Source organism: Miscanthus floridulus, chromosome 14 (assembly GCF_019320115.1).
Source record: "Miscanthus floridulus cultivar M001 chromosome 14, ASM1932011v1, whole genome shotgun sequence".
Classification (NCBI taxonomy): domain Eukaryota; kingdom Viridiplantae; phylum Streptophyta; class Magnoliopsida; order Poales; family Poaceae; genus Miscanthus; species Miscanthus floridulus.
The window spans coordinates 88,927,419-88,940,862 of record NC_089593.1 but is presented as its reverse complement, the minus strand read 5'-3'; the positions used below and the strand labels follow the sequence as shown (position 1 = coordinate 88,940,862).

Genomic DNA, 13,444 nt, shown 5'->3' with positions numbered 1-13,444 from the left:
GCTGTTGTATTGTACCTATGAGATACATGTAACGTAATGGATTTATTTTATGATTTTTTTCAAACTTTTGTACGAATGTGATGGATTTGAGGACGCCAACTCCCCTAAGGACAAATTGTATGTATAAATTGTATGTATATACATGTTGTACTTTAGTTCATACTTTTATTTGTGTTATTTGCGTACATTGCTCGAACCGAAACTTTACTATACGCGCGCGTTTACATATATTATTTGCACCGCAAAATGCGTATTCGAAAACCTATTTCGAAAACAAAATGAATCATGAATTGAAATGAAACCAAAAAAGAAAAAAACAAAGGACCCATACCAACCGGAACTAAAGATGCTAGCCAGGCCGCGGGCCTGGCCACCTCTTTAGTCCCGGTTGTTATTACCAACCGGGACTAAAAGTCTCCCGGGTCAAAACTTTTAGTCTCGATAGCGCAATCCCAGTTATTTACACTACTACAAAAAAATCTTTTACAAGACGTTTTATTTTTATTAACCGTGACGGTTTTTCAGAAAACCGCCACGGTAAAAGGATCCCCCAAGGGCTGGCCTGCGGGTACGATAACCGTCACGGTAAATAGATTAACCATAACGGTTTTTTATGATAACCGCCACGATTAATATCCATTAACCGTGACGGTTAATATAATGCACGTCACGGTTAATATATTAACCATGATGTTTTTTTTAATAAAACCGCCACGGTTAATCGTCGAGGCGCAAGAGGCCTTAAGGCCCCAGACGAGGCCCGATAGACGTCACATGCCAGTTTTACTGCTCTCTTCCTCCGACGAAACACCGGAGAAAAAACACGGGAGCGCCGCTCCTCTCCGTCCAGTGCGCCCCCACCCCTCCCTCTCGGCGGCCCCCTCCCCGGCGGCGCCCCCTCCCGGTGGCGCCTCTTCCCTTGCCCTCCCGGCGGCGCCCTCCCCAACCGGAACTCGCGACAGATCCAGCCGTGCGGCGTGACGCGGCAGTAGGAGGCGTGATGCGGCGGCGGGAGGCGAGATCCAGCCGTGCCCTTCCTCCTCCCCTCCCTTCAGCTTGCAGATCCGGCGTTCCCGGCCTCCAACACGACGAGTGGCGACGAGCAGCAGTAGCGGGAGGTCGCGGCGTCGGATCCAGCCATGCCCTTCCTCCTCCACTCCTGCAGCTGCTGAGTGCGGACAACCTAAAGCCTTCAGCAACGACATATGAGACCATCAAATAGGTATGAATGTCTCCTGACGTTCATGTGGCCTATTGTTCTCCAATGATATTTTCTAGAGATAGTTATGTTTACATTTACTTTCCCTTTTCCCTGAAAGCCATAAGTGCCTTAAGAGAGTGCTTTTCCAAAAGAACACAGGTGGTTTACTGAGTCTCATGCGTCTACTATTGCCTTAAGACTATCCTAAGACTGTTACCTACGAGAAATGCTAATATTACTGTGACTGAGTAAGAATCTATTTTTTGGTAGCACTGCTATCCTAAGCTGAGTTTAGTTTCAAAATTAGAATGTGTCTGAATGATTACAATCTGCCTGACCAATCAGTGATTCCATAATTCTGTGATACTCTGCGCGCCTCATGATCTCATACAAATGGCACTGACCTCCTGCTGCACTGTGATAAGTTGTCCCCTGCAAGCTAATAATATAATGATTCGTGGACCCTCTACTCTTGATACATAACCTTTTGCTGATGTTCACTGAATGAGAGAAATTACTAAGAACATGAAATTTTTGTCTCTTTACCCCAATCATTGCTCATTAAAGTAAAAATTGTTGTGGAATCTTTCTGCTGCATCACCCTGTCTGATTGTGACACACTGATTAAGCTTCCTTACTTGCATTGTCCTATCTACCTTAGCCAGTTAGCCTTATGGACAGTCAGGCAATTTGCAGAGCTGCGCTGTATTCACATGCGTGTGATTTTAACATATTTCTGTTAGCTCATTGTCCTTCGGCATTGTGGTCAGTTTGGAATGGGCTTTCCTTGAAATGTCATGACATTTGATAAGCGTTCAAACCTATGGACAAAGCACAGTAACTTCCATAAAGTAATATCTTGACCTATGGGAGCTACACACCCTAGTTAGAGTCAATAATAGTCTATGAAGTAAGAAGATGAGTATCAACGAACTTGGATTTGTAATTTTTCTGCACAGTTAAATTTATTACACCATGCTGATATACATAGAAAGGCACGATTAATACAGTTTTTCTGTATTGGAATCAGGATAAAGTTGAAATAAGGCATGGCTCATGGTTTGAACCTCTGGAAGATTTGAAAGGAAAACTGATGGGTGTGATTAGTAACCCGCCATATATATCAACCGATGACCTACCTGGTCTGCAACCTGAGGTTGGTTGGCATGAACCAAAGTTGGCGCTTGACGGTCGCAAGGATGGCCTTGAGCATCTGCTCCATCTCTGTGAAGGGTTATCCTCAGTTCTGAAACCTGGGGTTTCTTTGTTTTTGAGGTAATATCTTAGTCACCATTTCTCAAAGCCTGTTACACTGGCTTAATGTTCATGAGTATCTACTGTATGCAAGGCCAAGATACATGGATTTAGTTTCATGATGCCCACACTTCTACAATTTATTGAACCCTTACTCTTTGTTGCAGCAATATATAAATGGGTGGATGGAAAGGACCTGCACATAGATAAGTGTCTCATTATTTCTTTTTTATTACCAGCAGTGACAAACTTTATGTTATCTGAAGACCCGTGTTTACAACTTTATATCCTAATGATTGCTAAGTTTTAGGTTCCATTGTGCAGGTCTCGATTGCAAGGACATGTAACTGCACATCTGCAACTGCTGCAGCAGCAACAAAGGGATGAGTTGAGGGACTGAACCAATGATCAGTGGCATCAGTGAGCTTTGCACCTGCCATTTGTCGAAGTTATTTTTAAAAAAAAGTTATCTTAGTATACATTAACAGACCTTTACTTAGCAGCCACAATAGATAATATCCAAATTCTGCTATCTTCTTTTTTCCTGAACAGTCTAGTTAGATATGGAGAAGAGCTATCTCACCGAATCAGTGGTGCAGTGGTGAGAGCTGTCTCACCGAGTCACCAGGTCGTGGGTTCGAAGCAGCCTCTCCGCAGATTTTGCGGGGGGAAGGCTTGCCTCGGTTTTTCCCTTTCCCAGACCCCACTCATGTGGGAGCCTCCGGCACTGGGTCTGTCCTGTCCTTTTTAGTCTAGTTAGATATGGAGAAGATTACTACTGATGTACCATAGTGAAGTTGATTCTTGTATGACTTGATTGTACTATATGAGACGAATTGTATAATATGATGTAATAAACAATTTGTATAGTGGCTAATTCACATGCGACGAATTTCAGTTTCAAATTCAAATTCAAAACAGAATTTGATTTTTTTTTAATTTGGAAAATCTTTACCGTGGCGGTTTTTTTAACAAAAACCGCCACGGTAAATGGATTAACCATGACGGTTATTGTTAGAAAAACCGCCACGGTTAATGCACGATTAACCGTGACCGTGGCGGTTTTTAACCGCCACGGTAAATAAAAAAAACTGCTGTGGTTAAGATTTATATAGTAGTGTTAACCAGGAGTAAAGGGGGTTGCCAACCGGGACAATATGTCCATCCTGTACTAGTGAGCACGATGAGCTTATTGCTTCTGGTTGCTTGCTTTTACCTATACAAGCCGGAGGTGGTTTCCCGAAGGAACCACCGTCCACGTCACCCTGAATGTTTCCAACCGTTCGATCCGCGATCGTGTGGCCCAGATTTGTTGAAACGGATTCTTCTTGGATCAGCTTCCCATGCTTCTCGTTGGCTTCTACTGCTTCTCTTATGCTTCTCCCGCTTCTCTTCAGAATCTAGAGAAACAAATATATACCTCGGCTTCCGCTTCTCCTTTCAACCAAAAAAACGGCATCTCTCCCGTCCTCTCTCTCGCGTTCTCTCCCGAGGCAGCGGCGACCAGGGCGACGGCGCCCCGACGGCGACGGCCACGGCCACCGGTCGTCGGGCCAACGGAGGCCGCCCTCCTCCCTCTCCCGCCGCCCTCTCCCTCTCTCCCAACGTGGTGGCGTGCCAGCTAGCCCCAACGACGCCGGATGGCCGCACGGCGCGCTGCCGGGACGACGGCTCCCCGCCCTGCGGCCGTAGCACCGCGCATGGGCCCCGATGGTGGCCGTCGCCACGGAGTGCCGTGACCCAGCCACGCCGGTGGCCGTCGGCGCGGCTTCCCCCAACGCTGCCTTCTCCCACCGGTAAGAAACCCTAGCTGCCTCTTCGGCGGCGGCGCTGAAGCTCGCCACAGCGAACGCCAGCAGCCACGCGGTAAGAAACCCTAGCTGATGGGGGCTCCACTGGTTACCGATTCCCAAACCCTAATTTTTAGGACGCTGCTGTTATTGTTTTGTTTCCCTTTATCAAGATTTCCCGTATATATTCATGTCCAGCAAAATTTTGGTCCTGCAGTATGGAAGGATAAGAGATGTTTAGTGTTGTAGTTGGGATTTCGAAAAGCAAACCTATTTTTCAGTGAGCTTGATACTTGATTCAGTACATTTTCCAATTTGTCCTGCCTAGGAAGGTACAACTTTTAGGTTCAATTTGACAGTTCTCTAATGACAAAGAAAGGCGAGCACGACAACATATATGAACATGGATGATAAGAGATGATTAGTGCTGTAGTTGGGATTTCGAAAAGCAAACCTATTTTTCAGTGAGCTTGATAGTTGATGGCTTGGTACTGAGGTTTTACCATTTCAAAGTTACTTCTGTATTGAGTAGAGTTACTAATGTCAGACCAGTTTCCTGTAAAAAATTGAAGCAGGTAGTGCCTTCCATGGCAGGGAACATGAGGTGCCCGGTATTTTAAGGGTTTCCAACTCATATGTTACTTAATCAGGATATCTATTTATAGTATGAATCCAAATGCACGGGTGTTTAACTCTACAATAGCACGACCATGATTTGATTTAGACTACCAAACATTGGTACTGCATGTTAGCCAATTTGTGAAATTTGATGCTTTGGAATTGCCTTTGAGAAATACACCTATATGTTAAATTGAAACGAGATAAATTTCATGTTCATAAGTTCTATTATACTGTACGCTCTAACTGTCTAAAGGAAACCTCGGTACTAAACAACATTTTTTTTTTGGCGTGCTAATTCATAGCTGTGATTTTTACCTGATCAAGAGTTATGTACTATATTATGTTTTTACAGTCCAGGAAAAAAATGTATGGGTTTGTAAATCTTTTCTTTTAATCCAAGAAACCTATGTTGGTTAATCCAATACCCATTTGTTTTACTCCGCCTCCATTATGTTTGCTTCTGACTTACAGTATGTAGCTCCATCCATAGTAATGTTTCATAGTGCTTGATGTATTGGTTTCCTTGCTTGGTCCTTCCAAGATTTACATAACCATGGAAAGTTCCTTTCCCCTGGTATTCAGCAACCTCAGCACCGTCTCTTAGGTACTCCCGTTTCTATGTTGGTCCTATATAAGTTACTTTTCCCATCCTTACTTACCAGTTCCTAACGAAATTTATTCACTGAATATCCATGTTGAGGATTGGTGCTACATATGCTGGTGTCTGCTGAGTTTTTGTGTCTGTATATTTTCCTCTCAAAAATTTAAACTGGATATATATGTGATGCACTACAACTCAATGCGTGGATCCTTATATTCCGGATTGGTTTACTTGATAGTTCTGTTTTGGTTCCATACATTGTCGAAGACAGAATTACTGTCATAGGTCTTCTCACATTATCTTAGTGAGTTCCTACATGTTTGTGCTGTGCTCTTTATGCATGATACCAGGGTTGGTTTGCATTTTTTTTCTATTTGGTTAAGTACCTCTCAGGTTCTTCATGTCCCTGTTTACATTTCAGGGCCAGATAGCATGGGATTTCGAATTCTTCGTGCACTTCGCCTTGGAATGAATGATTTAAAGCTACTTTATCAGATATCGTAGATGGTACGGGCCTTTTGCTTCGTTAACTTCGCCACCTGCTTTCTTACCATGCCTCTGATCTTACAGGAATATTAGAAGCAAAGAAAATTAAAGTGTTTTGCTTGTTCTTCCCATTGCAGTATCTTTAGTTTATTCTGTTTACCTTGGGTGTCTGCTTTTTACCATGCCTCTTTTCTTAGAGTAGAGTGTTAGAAGCAAACAAAGTTAAGTCCTTCGTGTGTTTTTCTCATTGGGTTCAGGGGCTGCCAGCCATCATATTTGTAGTGATCATATTCCAGATGCAAACACTCATCTTTACCAACGCAGAAATTTTACTGCTCCTCAAATAATAGTTTGTAGACTGCCTACTGCCATAAATTTGAAGGGCAATGTTATATCTGTCAATCTACCTTATTTTTCTGGCTCAGGCCTGCAATATGCAATGTTTTTTTAAAACTGTCATGCTGTTTGTTACATTTTTTTACTGCAATTACCCCCCAATAAAGTCTGGCTTAAATATCTTATACATACACGTGTTGGTAGTTATGCTATTATTCCAAGCTAAGCTTATAGTTTCTCCCCAAAACATCCTCTAATTTACAGATTGTTTATGGCAATTTGTTTCTCATAGCATAGTGCCTGTTCTTGCCTCAGGTAGGTACAATAGATACAACCATGCAATTTCTTTGGCTATATTTAAAACATGAAGTTCTTAGATTACTTGAGTTCTTAGTTATGGTTGATCAGTCAATCCAACATATACTACCAGCATTTACCTCCTGTTACGGCTTATTCACACTGCCTAAGTATGATATGATGCCCTTCGCTAAACTAATTTCCCTCTGTTGCTACTCACGCTAGCGAAATATTAACAGCTTTAGGTTAAGTCTGACCAGTTATTTTTTCTCCAAAGATCGTCCTGATTTAAAATTTTTGCATCTTGTTATGTTCTCTTTCTATGTTTTACTCCCCCCTGGATTCTATGATTTTCACCTTCCAGGTTTTGTTTTTCTAACCTTGTGACAGTCACTGGTGCACCACATTAGTGCTTCTATTATGTTGTGATTTCATCTTTGCTAAAAAATATAAACTGAAGAAACAGCATTACCTACAGATGCCATAACAAAAGATTTCATTTCAACGCATATTGTACGGATAGCTAGGTTCAGGAATTTCAGTCTCATGTCATTCTTAAACTTAGTGACTATATTGTTACATGATAGGCCTGATCAGTTTTCCTTGCAGTTTGACCATCTGGTACCTCCGAAACAGTGCCATTGCAAAATCTTGAAGCTATCCCACTTCACATTGATTGGAGCCAATAATCCTGTCAATTTTTTGGAGTTCATAGACCAAATCTTGAAACTACTCCACTTTGGCTTGATTTGGAACAAATCATGTCATATTCTTTGGGTTCAGGAACCTCACACTAACTAGAGTGTGCTTAGTCACAGCAAAAGACATTCACAAAGCCATGTCGTATTGTTACCTTTAGTTTACTGATGATAGTATCTTGCAATTGACAACTATGTGTTCAGTTTGCCTACACCTACTACGTTTTAGATCATGGCTGTGTACAGCACCTCTATAATTTTTGGGCCTAAAAAATTTGTCTGTCTTACCATATCTAAACTTTTCATCTGATGTTGCTCACATCCCTCTGGAGTGCACCAGATTGGCAAGGGGGCTCCTGCAGCTATGAATCAAGCAGTCCCATGAATGCACCCCTTCTAAACCTAGGTCTCCTTTGTGATACCGCCTAGGTACTTTTGCCCTCTCCAGTTTCCTTCAGTGTATTTCGAATGTTCATAAAGAAACAGGACTTCAGAGTCGACTTTTTTATTGTTATGGCTAGGTTTGCAAGCAGATTCTTCAGGCACAAGTCTAGCCTCCATGGACACAGCTTTCGGACCGCAAGCCAAGCTACTGAGAAGATCAGCAGCAGCCAAACACCATATGTATGACCTGCGCGTGCTCATGTAAAACACATAATTGCTGCCTACAATGCAGCGCAATGAATAGAATGACCACAAACCAGAGGCCTTATCAGTCAGCTACTCATGTTATCTATCTACATAATATATAAAACTAACATGTTGGCCTGCATCAGTGGTGTTCGCCTGCTGCTTGAAGTTGTCGATTTCCTTGCAACTGCACATTACTTCATAGACCTACTTATAGCTGTGTTTGCTTTGTATTGCACTAAACCTCTTGTTGGGTTTACTTTTCAGCCTGCACATGTACAACGTGAATGGCAATGCAGCCGGCTAACTTGGTAAGCTCTCCTGTTCCTTCTGTTTAGTCCGCTGTCCAAATTATGCATGTCCAGTTAGTAGAGACTAATTTCTTTGGCCTTGCCGTGTAGCGATGAAGTAGTAATTTCCTACCGATTCAGTCATCACCTAGGATTCCGAAACGATATGTTGTTTTGATGAGAGCCTTTTTTAAACATTTTACTTTACATTTCAATTCATGCATCTATGGCATTTATTTCTGCTCGAGTTAACCTCTTCAGCCATGTCAGGTTACTGCCTGTTTTTAGACTGCTTTTACTTGCCGTCTCAATGCACACATCATGCCTCCAGGACCTGGTAAATTTCTGAAGTGTCAAACTGAATCTCCTTATGCCTCACAGACCACAGAGAGCTAACAAAAGCAAATCTGCATACAGATTCATCCACCTGGGAAGCTTCTGTCTCCACGGATAGTGACCTCTGAGACCGAGAAGCGAGATGCTAACAAGGTCATCACCGAGTTCTTGACCTACAATGTTTAATTACCTGAACCTGTCACCGTGTGTATAAACTATGTGTCATCATATCAGCATTGCCGTTGCTACCTAGCATGAACCCTAATGTATAAAGCTTGCAAGTGTCGTCAACTGTTATGTTAGCTCTACAGACCTGACCTGTGCATCTAAGGGACCATTACCGCGCTTATCACATCTATGTAAAATATATGTACATACCATCCTCATGCTACGACCATGAGGAGTTGTCATGTCAGTTGCTAAAGATTAGTTGATTGTTCAATCCTGCGTTGTATCTTTGGTTGATAACCGACGCGCGCAATGGCGCGCGCAACATACTAGTGTTTAAACAAGAGCACGCCTTGCATGAGACACTTCTTGGTCTCGCTCGACGACGGGTCCCCGGTAGCTGCTACTTCTTGTCCGATGGCGTTGAGTGGCAAGAGAAGGTGGAACTTGTGGCGGGTGTCACGGGGCTAAGCCGGACAGCGAGGAGCGACGGAGCTCCAGGAGACGGCGAGGAGCGATGGCTCAGAGAATCGGAGGGCGCCGCTGCCGCTGCATGGACGGGAGGCAGGGTAGGGCGCCGCCGCCGCCGCCGCCGCCGCACGGACGGGAGGAAGTGTGGGTCGAACGAACCATTCGACCCTTTGGTTCGAAGGTTGCTGATCTAGGAATCCTAAGCGCTTTCATGGGTTAGATTTGGAGCCCATTAGAATCACTTTTTTGGGCCAGTTCGCCGAAACCGGTGGGCCGAACCGAACCACCCCTATTTTGACTAATCTTCTATATCTAAATAGAAGAACCCCACTAATCCTACGATTCCGTAAAGCCACGTCAGCAGTCTCTTCCCATCTATCAAAGCGCAACTGAAACAGTCGTCGCATAACTGAAGCGTGCCTGGAAACTCAAGCGCCAGACGACGCTACAGCCAGGGGCCATTCACAGCTGCACCTGCACGTCCGGTTTTGATAGAGGCAATCCAATCTTTTTCTATAAAATGAACGTAGATTAGCCCCAATCCTTCATATGGCTCCCCGGCTGCATCGCTGCTGCCTTGCGGTCTGCAGCAACCCCTCTCCGACTGCTCGCTTCACGCACCGACATCATCCTCCGAATCTACGCTCGGTTCATCGCCCCCCGTGCGCGCCGCCGACGGTGCTGGTGCCAGTGCAGAGGCTTGCCCAACCGCATCTGTGTGCGTGACGCTGCGCTGTGCGCTCGCCCGGCCCAATAACATCCGCTCGCGGCGGCGCGCTCGTGCTTGGAGATGGCCACAACAGAGGCGCGGCGAGGTGCTCGGACTCGACGTGCTTCCTTCTCCACATGGTGTCTGCAGTCCGCCTGTTGCCTCACCAGTCACCACGCCCCCGTCGCGCGCAGTCCTCCTACACGCCGTCGTCGACGCCCTCCCCGGCTCCCCGCCGCCTGAAGCATCCCCATGGCTCAACCTCAACACTGTGTCTTTGACCGTGAGAATGAGATATTTCTTTTCCATTTTTTATTCGATTGGGAGGATAAGGACACACAGGAGAGAGTGGTGCATTCATGAGGTTGTGATAGGTGGGTCCCACAACTCCTAGATTCTGTGGTCTAAAATTACATTATGCTAATTCACAGGCGGTATTTTATTCTCATATATGCACGCTAATGAAATTATCATATGATTATTTTTATTTTGGAAAAGTAGAGCACTCATGTAAAAATTAATTATGTATATGGATTATCGCATGCATAAAATTGTCCATGTTGCCGATCAAAATAAGAAATCTGTGCGCTCAAGAAAAGAACCGTGTCCTTTCTTTATGGTGCTGCTCCTCTTCCAATTTCTCACCTATAATTAATAGCCCTTTTCCGATTGCATTGCTTCAATTCCTCTCCCACTAAATTTATATCTATCGGACATTCAGATAATCATGTGCGTATTTTCATTTCAAGATTTCACTATTTATCATTCTAAGTTCTCTTTCATATAATACTACAAAATCCCCGTAGCAACGCGCAGGCTATTTCCTAGTTGAGGTATGTTTTTCTTTTCGGATTAATTGAGGCCATGTTTAGAATGCAGAAATCATTTTTATTATATTCCTATAATTTTTTTCTGTGAAAACACTAAGTTGGTTTCTATGATACATATGCTGTTCCCGTCAAACATCCGTCACAGGACCAGAGAGCAGTTAGCGGAGACCGTTGACGCTGACCAACGACTCGCGCACCACCCGTCTTCCCACTCCCACGGCCTCACTCCCGGCTCTTTCTTCCCCCGCCTCAGCTCAGCTGCTGATCGGCGGCTCCATCAGTCCATCGGCCATCGCATCGCACCTCGTCTTCTCAGTCCTCACATCACAGCCCACCTGCTGCCACCGCTTCCCCCTGCTGGTCATCTTGCTCATCTTCATCCTCGCCGGCGAGGGCCACTCCTCCCAGCCCGCCGCCAGCGCAGGCCCCAGCGACCGCCGTCAAAAAGGACTGGGGCAGCCGCCTGCAGCTCAAGTCCTGGGACCCCGCTGCCGCCCCCGACCACTGCAATTGGACCGGCGTCACGTGTGCCACCGGCGGCGGCGATGGTGTTGTCACCGAGCTTATCCTGTCCAGCCCGAACCTCACCGCCAGCTTCGTCCCGGCATCGGTATGCGCGCTCAAGAATCTCACCCACCTCGACCTCTCGTACAACAACCTCACCGGGGACAACGCGTTCGCGCCGGCGCCCTTGCCCACAGAGTTCGCCAAGCTGACCAACCTCACCGAACTCTGGATGGGCAACATGAGTCTCACCGGGGAGATCCCGGAGGCGTTCTCCAGCCTCACGGAGCTGACTACACTGGCCATGGAATCGAACCAGCTCAGCGGCTCGATCCCGGCGTGGGTGTGGCAGCTTCAGAAGCTCCAGTACATCTACCTGTACCACAATGGCCTCTCTGGCGAGCTGACGCCTAGCGTGACGGCCTTGAACTTGGTTGATATTGACCTGTCGTTGAATCAGCTCACTGGAGAGATACCAGAAGATTTCGGCAATCTCAAGAACCTCACCTTGCTGTTTCTATACTTTAACCAGCTCACAGGCACCATTCCTGTGAGCATCGGGCTGCTACCACAGCTCAGAGACATCCGGTTATTCCAAAACCAGCTGTCCGGAGAGCTCCCGCCGGAGCTGGGCAAGCACTCGCCTCTGGGCATCCTCGAGGTGTCCGACAACAACCTTTCTGGCCCGCTGCGAGAGTCGCTCTGCTCCAACGGGAAGCTCTTTGGCATCGTCGCCTTCAACAACAACTTCTCAGGCGAGCTCCCAGCGAAACTCGGGGACTGCATCACCAAAACACAACCTGATGCTGTACAACAACTTCTTCTCTGGCGAATTCCCACAGAAGATATGGTCGTTCCCGAACCTGACCTTGGTGATGATCAAGAAAAACAGCTTCACCGGCACTCTGCCGACCCAGATATCTCCCAGCATCTCACGGATTCAGATAGGCAACAACATGTTCTCCGGCTCCTTCCCGACCTAAATTAAGTGCGTGGCAACTGTTTTGTGGGCTTTGCGACAGCAAACATTAGTCCCCTATAGATCCGTAAGGTGCAATGCATCACCACATCCATAATAGCTAGCTTGGTTGCCCCGTGGTACCGGCAATCACTGAGTATTGTTGCGTAAGCCTCCCTCCATTGATCATGCGAAATACCCAAGGCCTATTGAATTTTGTGAAGTACCAATAACAAAAAATTGAAGTTCCAACTAGAATTGTATGTGGTGTGAATGATATAGCTTACATAAAAATCAGATTAAGATTGAAACTGGAAGAACAAACTCCAGCCCAGCTCGATTGCCCACTCCTAGAATTTCATCAGCCTCCCCTGCAATTTTAAAACTGACATGTCTTCATCCAACTATTCAAGCAACAATAATTGACGGTAATAAGAAAAATCTCCATGAATCATATTACACTAGGGCACATGAAGATGCTTGAATCAAAATGAAATCATTATCTCTGCAACTGAAGTGTTAGATTAGTACTCCCTCCGTACCTAAATATCTGTCGGTTGCGCTTCCTGAAAAACAACTTTGACTAAATATATATTTTAAAAATATTAATATTTACAGTACGTAGTTAGTATCATTAGAAAGATCTTTGAATCTAATTTTTTAATAAATTTATTTGGAAATACAGATGTTGCACGTATTTTCTACAAAGCGGGTCAAATTTGCGGCACGCACACCAACGGCGACAGTTATTTAGGGATGGAGGGAGTAGTAAAGTAAGTAATAATATGCTATCGAACAGAATTATTGGGAGCTCTAACATAATTTTGCCATTGTTTGAAATAGGTTGTCATCATCGATGCCAAATGAAATGCAAATCACTTGGGGAAACGACTATGGGCCCGTTTGGTAGGCCTCCGACTCCATCAAAAACAGCTCTGCCTCTTAAGCCTACGAAGGAGCAGCTTCAGAAATAGAGTTGTTGCTGTTTTTGTTTGGTAAAACAGCTTCTCCCAGTAGGGCCGTGTTCGGCTGGCTGGCTGGTTGATTGCCGGCTGGCCAGCCACCTCACAAAATCACTATCCACGTCCTGCCAGAACAGTATTTTTCTCTCACAACAATCAGCCGAAACAGTATTTTTCAGTCCTGCCGAACAGGCCCTAGATAAGGAAGATGAAATGCCTATAGTACCCTTCTACTCTTTATTTCTTTCTTATTTTCTTATTTTCCTTTTTTCCTTATTTCTCCATCCTTTTTCTTTTTTTTA

The 13,444-nt window shown here is 45.0% G+C and overlaps 1 long non-coding RNA gene and 1 pseudogene across 1 annotated transcript; both read left to right on the top strand.

Moving 5' to 3' along the window:
* Positions 1-699: 699 nt before the first annotated feature.
* On the top strand, positions 700-3,343 carry LOC136505225 (uncharacterized). Its single transcript, XR_010771140.1, has 3 exons — positions 700-1,222; positions 2,232-2,476; positions 2,623-3,343. It is a non-coding gene; the product is annotated as an uncharacterized lncRNA (long non-coding RNA).
* Positions 3,344-9,225: 5,882 nt separating this feature from the next.
* Positions 9,226-12,279, top strand: LOC136503945 (receptor-like protein 52; annotated as a pseudogene).
* The last annotated feature ends 1,165 nt before the right edge of the window (positions 12,280-13,444 follow it).